The sequence below is a fragment of the Neofelis nebulosa genome, chromosome 13, assembly GCF_028018385.1.
Source record: "Neofelis nebulosa isolate mNeoNeb1 chromosome 13, mNeoNeb1.pri, whole genome shotgun sequence".
Taxonomy (NCBI): domain Eukaryota; kingdom Metazoa; phylum Chordata; class Mammalia; order Carnivora; family Felidae; genus Neofelis; species Neofelis nebulosa.
In genome coordinates this window covers 11,501,593-11,511,948 of record NC_080794.1, presented here as the reverse complement: position 1 = coordinate 11,511,948, position 10,356 = coordinate 11,501,593, and the positions used below count along the sequence as shown (strand labels likewise).

Genomic DNA, 10,356 nt, shown 5'->3' with positions numbered 1-10,356 from the left:
AAAGTAAGTCTCTCCCCTCGCCCCAGCTCCTGGTCACACGGTCTCGCCTTCAAAGACAACCGTCTCTCAGCGGTGGTTTTGAGTACCTTCTGTGGATCATACATGCCTATCCAAGTAGATCCGTAGATACTCATTTGTTTTTCTCACCTAAATGTACCACGTGCGTCCCCATTTTGCTTTGATCGCTTAATATATGTTGGCACGTTATTACAGACAACTTGAAAAGCCATTACCAACAGACATGAAGACGGAGTAGGATCTTTCGCAATTACCCACATTACTCCAAAAAATATTGTACAGAAACCATTTCGAGTGTTGATACAAATACCCCTTTATACCTACAGGAAATGTCTTTGAACCATAGTGGCTCATTCAAAGACCACGTAGAATTTTAATGTTGGATGAAAATATTTTTAACTTTGCTGAGTGATCTAAATGGTTTTATTTATTTATTCATTTATTTATTTGTGTAAGAGAGAGAGCAAGGATGCAAGCTGGGAAGGGGCAGAGAGAGAGAGAATCCCAAGCAGGCTCGATGTTCAGCTTGGAGCCCACTTTGGGGCTCAATCCCACAACCTGGAATCATGACCTGAGCCCAAGTCAAGAATTGGACACTCAACCAACTGGACACCCCCCAGGTGCTCCCTGCCGAGTGGTGGACAAACCCCACCGCCCGGCAGTCTTCCGTCGGAAACACACAACCATCTTAGAAACTGAGCAGATTGATAAACACGGTAATAACATGTCTGTTGACGTTCAAACCATACTAGTGACCACCGATAATAACAACTTTTGTGTAACATTAATCATTAGGTTTCCTAGCAGAAGGGGTCAAACAGCGTTTGCTGCTCTTTTTAAATCAGGCCACAATGTCCACGAGGCCATGTGTCCTGTAGGAGTTGAAGAATGGAATGTTCCTGCTGTGTCCTTCCCCAAATGACAGAGAAGTGATCATTACTCTAGAGAATGCCAGGCAAATGCCTGGTAGTCCTTTAAGACAGTCACCCTCCGGCCTTGGCCATGTGTAGTCAACAAGGAAGAAGCTTCGGCTTCAGTGTATGTTGCAATCTGTTTTGAGTTTCTATCTGAAGGTCGTAAATATGTCTTTATTGATGTAACACCACCAGAAAGAGAACTCCCTTCATTCACGCTTGGAATCGTTAGACATGTATTACTTCTAGATTAAACTCTCAACAATTTTGCACTCTGATTTTCCAAGAAATCCCCCAACGCCATCATTTCTCATTTTCCTCCTATCCCTCTTCCTCCAGTAGAGAAGATCCCGGACCACAGCTATTATGTCTTAATATATTCTCAGCCTGCACAGAGCTCGTGCCCAGACATAATTTGTTAGAATATAAATTGTTGAGGAACAAAATTAGCTATTAAATACACTCCTCGTAGTAAAAAAGCGTCTTGGCATAGCAGTAGGAATGACCTGAGCGGCAGAAAAGCTACTATGTTCGACAACTGTTCCAAACACAGTGTCTCAAAGCAGACAGGCTATGAAAGTTTGGAGAGAGGATAGTGGATTTTCTTTTCCAAGCTGATTGCTTTAGTCTTTTATTTATGTTGAGAGGCACCTATGCATGGGGCCATCTGCCCGTCTTTGTGCACAATGAGACAGACTGGGCAAAAAGTAAGAAAGTTGTTACCCTACTTGATATTTCAGTCAAATTCAGTTACAGCTTTTAGCGTATGGCAAGGTCCGAACCTTCAAAGCCCAGCTGAGAGTCCTCTAAAGTCTGGACGTTTCTCTTATCTTTTTAGTCACGTGGGTTTTCAGGGCGATGGGAAGGGTAGGGATTTGGGAGACAGACTTGCAATTTCTCCGTCAAAGTGTCTTGCCTTTGCTGGGCTTGTGCTAGACATTCCTACGCCTCTATTGCATCAGAGATCCAGGAAGTTCTCTGGGGCAACCTCTTCCTGTAATCCCACCCATGGCTACAGGGTAAGTGAGTCCTTGGACCCATAGTAGAATACATGGATAAAACCATCCTCGCTGCAACATAAACGAGTTGTACTCCTCTATCAATCAGTTCCCTTTTATAATCAGAGGGAGGCTGCATTGTTCAGCAAGCAGTGCCCCCTTTACAGGATTGGGGCTTGGTTTTTTTGTGGGTTGTTTTTTTTTTGTTTTTTTTTTTTTTAGTGTTTTAATAGTTCATGAACAACTGACAAATGGAAGCACAGTCAGAGATTGAACTGGGAATGGAAGCAGAGGCTAGGCAAGGTAGCGTCTAAATGTTAAAGACTTTCATCCTGAGAGCCATGGCAAGCCACCTAAAGGTTCTACCTGAAGGACACTCAGTCCCTGTATTTTGAAAAGATCACTTGAGCTTCTGGATCAAGAATGGGTTAGAAGGGACCAATAAAAGATTCCAGGCAAATCCATACATCTGACCAAGTCTCCTGATGCAGGCTGTGCTTGGGTACGGTGTTCTCCAAAGCGGTGATTCCTGGATAATCTGGAGCCATTCTGCCCCCAAACTAACATTCATCAATCTGATGTATATGTCTCGATGGGGGACAGTGATCACCACGAAAGCCATGCAGTAGTGGGGAAAATATCTACCGTATAATGCTATGTGAAGAGAAGCAAAGTAAAAATGGTACAATTCTATGATGTTAAATATATACACATATTAATAAATAAATATATATATAAATATATATATATTTATTTATTAAACATAAAACAGAGACAATACAACATCAGGGTAGAAACTTGATGAGTGACTTACTCTTTTTAATTTTTTATGTTGTAATGATATAATCATTACAACTGAAAATCTGCTAAGAGGGTATATCTTAAGTGTTCTCACCACAATCAAAATTATCTAGCTCTATATTTGCAATGTGTGCACATTTTCTGTTATGTGTGTTACATTTCAATAAAAAGGTTTTTTTTACTTGTTTTTATTATTTTTTAAATGTGAAATTTATTGTCACATTGCTTTCCGTACAACACCCAGTGCTCATCCCAACAGGTGCCCTCCTCAATGCCCATCACCTACTTTCCCTTCTCCCCCACCCCCCATCCACCCTCAGTTTGTTCTCAGTATTTAAGAGTCTCTTATGGTTTGCCTCCTTCCCTCTCTGTAACTTTTTCCCCCCTCTTCCCCTCCCCCCTGGTCTTCTGTTAAGTTTCTCAGGATCCACATAAGAGTGAAACCATATGGTATCTGTCTTTCTCTGTATGACTTATTTCACTTAGCATAACACTCTCCAGTTCCATCCACATTGCTACAAAAGGCCATATTTCATTCTTTCTCATTGCCAAGTAGTATTCCATTGTGTATATAAACCACAACTTCTTTATCTGTTCATCAGTTGGTGGACATTTAGGCTCTTTCCATCATTTGGCTGTTGTTGAAAGAGCTCTTATAAACATTGGGGTACAAGTGCCCGTATGCATCAGTACTCCTGTATCCCTTGGGTAAATTCCTAGCAGTGCTATTGCTGGGTCATAGGGTAGGTCTATTTTTAATTTTTTGAGGAACCTCCACACTGTTTTCCAGAGCGGCTGCACCAGTTTGCATTCCCACCAACAGTATAAGAGGGTTCTCGTTTCTCCATGTCCTCTCCAGCATCTATAGTCTCCTGATTTGTTCATTTTGGCCACTCCAACCAGCATGAGGTGGTATCTCAGTGTGTTTTTGATTTGTATTTTCCTAATGAGGAGCGACGTTGAGCATCTTTTCATGTGCCTGTTGGCCATCCGGATGTCTTCTTTAGAGAAGTGTCTGTTCATGTTTGCCGACCATTTCTTCACTGGATTATTTGTTTTTCGGGTGTGGAGTTTGGTGAGTTCTTTATAGATTTTGGATACTAGCCCTTTGTTTAATATGTCATTTGCAAATATCTTTTCCCATTCCGCAGGTTGCCTAAAACATATTTTTTAAAAACCCTAAGCTTTTCGGCTTTAAATCGACAAGCTAAAAAGTACAGAAGTATGCCTCACGCTTTTAATGTTTTTATATAAATACTTTTTATACCTTAGCACTGCATATGGTAGCAAATATATTGACTATTGTAGTTCTGAGTAACAGTTTATTTTTTGCTAAGAGTTTTACATCAACTATCTCATTTAAAACTTACAAGCTTGTGGGATAGTACCATGGTCATAATTGTTTTATAGATGAGAAAATTGAGGCACAGAGCCATGAAAGCCAAATTTTCCTCAGATTACATAAGTGAAAGCGTCATGATTTTAATCCAGGGAGTCTGACAGCACATATCTGTATAAATATGTTCAAATGGCATATAAGAAATTTTAATGTTTATTATTTATTCTTTTGAGGGGGGAGGAAGGGGCGGAGAGAGACAGAGACAGAACCCGAAGCAGGCTCCAGGCTCTGAGCCATCAGCACAGAGCCCCATGTGGGGCTCAAACTCACGAACCTTGAGATCACGACCTGAGCCGAAGTCAGATGCTTAACTGACTGAGCCACCCAGGCGCCCCCGAAGCGGTATATATATGACAATGGGACCCCATGGAGAAAACCATGTTTGTATTGCCCTAGACCAAAATTACTTGAAAAATTAAGGCAGAAGAGGAGACAATGTTTTGGGTTTCTTTTGTTTGTTTGTTTGTTTGTTTGTTTGTTTTGGCGGGGGGTGGATTGCTGTGTTTTTTGCGAACCCTAGCCACCAAATTGAGATGAAAAGATAGAACTACCATATGATCCAGCAATCCTACTTTGGAGTCTATATTCAAGGGAATGGAAATTACTCTCTAAAAAAGATATTCACTTGCGTGTTTGTGGCCTCATTAGTCACAGGAGCTTAGACACAGAAACAACCGAAGTGTCCATTCACAGATGAAGGGATTAACAAAATGTGGTGCGTGCGTGCGTGCACACACACACACACACACACACACACATACCGGAGTAATATTCAGCCATAAAGAAAGAAGGAAATCCTGCCATTTGCAACAACACGGATGGACCTTGAGAGCATCATGCTAAGTGAAGTAAGTCACACAGAGAAAGACAAATATTTCATGATCCCAATTATTTGTGGGACCTACGAACATCAAGCTCATAGAAACAGAGTAGAGTGGTGGTTTCTGGGGAGGGGGTTGAGGTGGGGGGCAGGAGATGTCGTCAAAGGGTACGCACTTGTAACTGAGATGGGTAGGTTCTGGGGATTGTGACAGCATGGTGACCATAGGTCACGATACCGTATTGTGTACTTAAAAGTTGTTGTGAGAGCTTTAATGTTCTCACCATAACAACAAAATAGTCATTATGTGAGATTAAGGATGTGTTAACCAACCTTATTTGAGGTAAGCATTTCACTATATACAAGTGTATCAAATCATCACGTTGTATATCTTAAACTTATACAATGTTATATGTCAGTTATATCTCCATAAAGCTGGATGAAAAATTCAGATCAGTGGGAGATTGCCAATCAGGTCAATCATAACACGTTTGTCATTCCTTTGTCTGAAATACCAGGATCACTTCCAAGTAAGCGCAGAATCTAGCAATCCACTAGAGTATAGACCTTGTAATGTAAAGTTATCGAAAATTCGGCAATGTTTCTCCTTTTCTTTGTCTTACCCTTACATTTACACAAAGCAAGAAACTCATAACCCCTAACAGGCTCACTAGGGTGCCATAGTTTCTCAAGCCTAAATATCGCATTAATGTTTTGTGTAGAACAAGGTAAATAATAACATTAATTTCTAATACGAATCCATGTCAAATGTAAAGCCTTTGGTGAATTTCTTTCAGGAAGTACAATTAGTTTCAGAGAGGTGAAACCAGACTAAAATAATGGCTTTCTGAGACTCATTAATCCAAGAGCAAGGAAGTTATCTGACCCCCCGGGGCTTATTCAGCTCTGACCACTTCCCCATTCTCCTCCTGTGAAACTCACCCACTCCTTTCAGGGTCTGGCCCAAACACCACCATTTTTGACAAGACTTCCCTGAACCTCAGGCCCCCAAATTAATACTTCTTCCAAATCACTTTTTAAAATATCTTTTAATTTTTATTTATTTGGGGGGGGGCAGAGGATCTGAAGTGGCTCTGCACTGACAGCAGAGAGCCCAATGCGGGGCTCGAACTCACAACCTGCGAGATCATGAACTGAGCCAAAGTCGGACGCTTAACCGACGGAGCCACCCAGGTGCCCCAAATCACTTTTTATTATGCTTCTGAGTTATCTCTTTAGTCTATCTCCCTAGTGCACTTTAAGTGGCTTGAGAATAGCTTCTGCGCCTTTCTAACCTTTTAATCTTTTAAAATCTTTATTTTGCAATAATATAGACTGATGTGAAATTGCAAAACCGGTACGGAAAGTTCCCACGTACTCTTCACTCAGCTTCCCCCAAAGGTGGTATCTCACCTAACTCTACTGCACTCTCAAGACCATGAAATTGACCTTGGTACAGTCCACAGAGCTTATTCAGATCTCACAAGGTTTCCATGCACTCCTGTGTGCGTGTGCGTGCGTGTGTGCGTTGCACGCGATGAAATGTTATCATCTGGGTAGATTGTGTAACCACCACTACAATCAGGATCTAGAACTGTCCATCGTCACAGAAATTTCCTTCATACTTTCCCTGTATACACAAATACCACTCTTAGTGCTCCCCAACCTTCCTTGAACCTAACCACTGACCAGGAATCAGTTCCTTCATCTCTGTGACTTTGTGTGAATGGAATCTGCAGTACGTGACCTTTTAGTCCTGGCTTATTTCACTCACTTGAGATCCATCCATACTGTTAACTGTTAATGTGTATGAAATTTGTTCCCCTTTGTTGCCAAGTAGCACCCATGATAGGGCCCACCAGTTTATTTAACCATTTACCCACCGAAGGACTTCTGGGTTGTTTCCAAGTTCGGGCTTTTACCTTTTTTTAAAAATTTTTTTTTCAACGTTCATTTATTTTTGAGACAGAGAGAGACAGAGCATGAACGGGGGAGGAGCAGAGAGAGAGGGAGACACAGAATCGGAAGCAGGCTCCAGGCTCTGAGCTGTCAGCACAGAGCCCGACGCGGGGCTCGAACTCACGGACCGCGAGATCATGACCTGAGCCAAAGTCGGACGCCCAACCAACCAAGCCACCCAGGCGCCCCGGGCTTTTACCTTTTAACTTGTCAGGGCTTAGCAAGGTGACTTGAAGGAAGAAAACGCTCAGGTTGGAGTCATTAATTTGAATTAATTGCTAGTCCTACCCAAAGCTGGATTCCATGCTGACACCTGCTGTATACGTTGCCCTGAGAAGTGTCAGTTTCTCTGCGATTCCATTGACTTGACTGCAGAGTCCTTCACGCCTATCTTAATCTGATATTTAGAGATCACAAAACATTGATGTGGTTCTCATTACATTTTAGAGTTCCGATGGGATGTCAGGAATGCTTTGGGCGTGTAGAGAAAACAGATCGCTGGTGTTCACACCTTGACGGTTACGAAACACTCCCCCAGCCAGCGTCGGGGTGCGAGGGGACTTCGGTCTCCTCAAAATCTCCATCAGCATCATCCCGTCTCCCACAGAGCCAAGCCAAATGAAAAGAAGAATGACAATACTACCTAGCAGTCATTAAAAATCTGTGTGAAGCATAAATAAAAGAAAAGCACCGGTGTTGTTTTTTTTTTTCAGCAATTTGCACCTTTGCCATTTCAAAAGAAGTGTTTTATTCAAGCATAGGTGGCACAGCGATCCATTCGTGTCAGCTGCACAACACAATGGGTGGACAACCCTTAGACAAGGGTCTCGACAACCCTAGACAACCCGTGCTCACAAGCGTAGCCCCCATCTGTCTCCTCGCGACGCTATCGCAATACTGTTGACCCGATTCCCTGTGCCGCGTCTTTTGTTCTCGTGACTTATTCATCCTACTCCTGGAAGCCTGTGTCTCCTGCTCCCCTTCACCCATTTGCCCAACTTCCCACCCCCGTCCCCACGGCAAACTGTCAGCTTGCTCTCTGTATTCACGGGCCCGTGGCTGGGTCCGTTGGTTCGTTTTTGGTTGGTTTGCTTTGGTTTTTCTTTGTCATTTTAATCTGTGCAGATGGCTTTCCTAACCAAACCTCAGTCCCCTGGGCTGAGAAAGCTAACTTACTTGGGATACGATGGGTCTTCATAAGCTTCATCAAAGTAATAAGCACTTTTAAGTGCTCGTGTGAACAGCCCATAAACTAAAGTTGGAATCAGAGAAGATTTGCGTCACTTCTGCACAAGGGTGACTTACAAATTCATGAAGCGTTCCATATTTGTTCGATGTTCCCATTGCTAATTTGTATTCTCCCTGAATGGAAGAAGATGTCTCTCCCGATTTCCTGGCCCACCCTCTGTCCATGTAGAGAATACACCGTGAATGAAGCAGAAAGTAAATTGTTTTGTTTTGTTTTTTAAAGATTTTTATTTCTTTTATTTGGAAAAAAAATTTAATATTCTTACCTTTTTTTTTTTAAGTTTATTTATTTATTTTGAGTGGGAGAAGGGAAGGGAGGGAGAGGGAGACAGAGCGTTACTCCCCGTGTGGAGCCTGATGCAGGGCTCGAACTCACGAACCGTGAGATCAGGACCTGAGCCAAAACCAAGAGCCGGCCACTTAACTGACTGAGTCACCCAGGCGCTCCCTGAAGATTTTTATTTTTGAGTAATTTCTACACCCAATGTGGGGCTTGAATTTATAATCTTGAGAGCAAGAGTGATGTGCTCTACCAACTGAGGCAGCCAGATGCCCAGAAAGTGGAAAGAAATTCACTAGGGAGACTGTAGTAGGATGAATCATGGTCCCCAAACATGTCCTTGGCCTAATCCCAGAAACCTGTGAATGCGTTTGTTACCTTCTAAGGCAGAAGAGACTTGGTCCATGTCATTATGTTAGGACACTGGGACCCGGGGTGGGCCCGATGTAATCACAAAGGTTCCTATAAGAAGGAAGCAAGTGGGGCGCCTGGATGGGTCAGTCAGTTAAGCCTCTCACTCTTGATTTCACCTCAGGTCCTGATCCCAGGGTGGTGGGATTGAGCCCCACATTGGGCTCCCTGCTGAGCATGAAGCCCGCTTGGGATTCTCTCTCTCCCTCTCTCTGCCCCTCTCTCCACTCTCTCTCTCTCTCAAAAAGAAGGAGGAGGAGGAGGGGAAGGAGAGGAAGAAGGAGAGAAGAAAAGGCAGCAGCAAGAAGGTCAAAGTCAGACAGAGTACCTTGGAACGACCAGAAGCGGTGCGAGGTTCTCAGAGTCAGGAAATGCAAGGGAAGCAGATTGTCCCCTGAAGTCTTCAGAAAGAATGCAGCTATCAACACCTTGATCCTAGCTTTAGCTCTCTGACCCTCAGAACTGCAAGAGAATAAACTTATGTAATTTTATTTCCTTTTTTAATGGTCATTTATTTTTGAGAGAGAGAGACAGAGCACAAGCAGGGGAGGGCACAGAGAGGGAGAGGGAGACCCAGAATCCGAAGCAGGCTCCAGGCTCCGAGCTGTCGGCACAGAGCCAGACGCGGGCCTCGAACCCACGAACTGCGAGATCATGACCTGGGCCAGAGTCGGACGCTTAGCCCACTGAGCCACCCAGGTGCCCCTAAACTTATGTAATTTTTTTTTTAATTTTTTTTTTCAACGTTTTTTATTTATTTTTGGGACAGAGAGAGACAGAGCATGAACGGGGGAGGGGCAGAGAGAGAGGGAGACACAGAATCGGAAACAGGCTCCAGGCTCTGAGCCATCAGCCCAGAGCCTGACGCGGAGCTCGAACTCACGGACCGCGAGATCGTGACCTGGCTGAAGTCGGACGCTTAACCGACTGCGCCACCCAGGCGCCCCTAAACTTATGTAATTTTAAACCACGAAATTTGTGGTTCTCGGTTACAGTGGCAATAGGAAACTAACATAGAGACGGACTCTCCCATCCTGTGGTTCAATACGACTTAAGACCATTGTTTATTTAGTAGCCTGTGCAGCAGCTAAAATCGTCCATAGTCCCAGCGGAGGATGGCCTACCTTTGGGGGAAACAGGGACCTCCACTGGGTCATCAGGGAGAAGGGTAGCCTTAGATTAAAGCAACTGCGGAAGAATTTACGCCTGAGGCAGCGAAGCTGGTCGCCGAGATGATGGCTGATTATAGGGGAGGCGCGTGTGGTCAGTGCCCTGCTTCCTCCCCTCCTTCAGTATCTGAGCTGAGGCGACAGCATTCCTGAATTAGCCCTCCTTCAGCAAATGCATCTTGCCCTGAGGTAGGTCATCCTATGATTCTTTCTGTTCCTAAATTGCACTGCCTTTCTCTGGTTTCAAGTAGGTTTGGGAATAGTCTCTTAAATTAAAAGAAAAAGGTTTATTTTGTTTGTGTTCAATGGCAAAAGTAAAATATACTCATCCTAGGTATC

General features: G+C 43.5%; 1 non-coding gene across 1 annotated transcript; it reads left to right on the top strand.

Annotated features, from left to right (window-relative positions):
• Positions 1-8,137: 8,137 nt before the first annotated feature.
• Positions 8,138-8,240, top strand: LOC131493748 (U6 spliceosomal RNA). Its single transcript, XR_009252839.1, has one exon. It is a non-coding gene; the product is annotated as a U6 spliceosomal RNA (small nuclear RNA).
• The last annotated feature ends 2,116 nt before the right edge of the window (positions 8,241-10,356 follow it).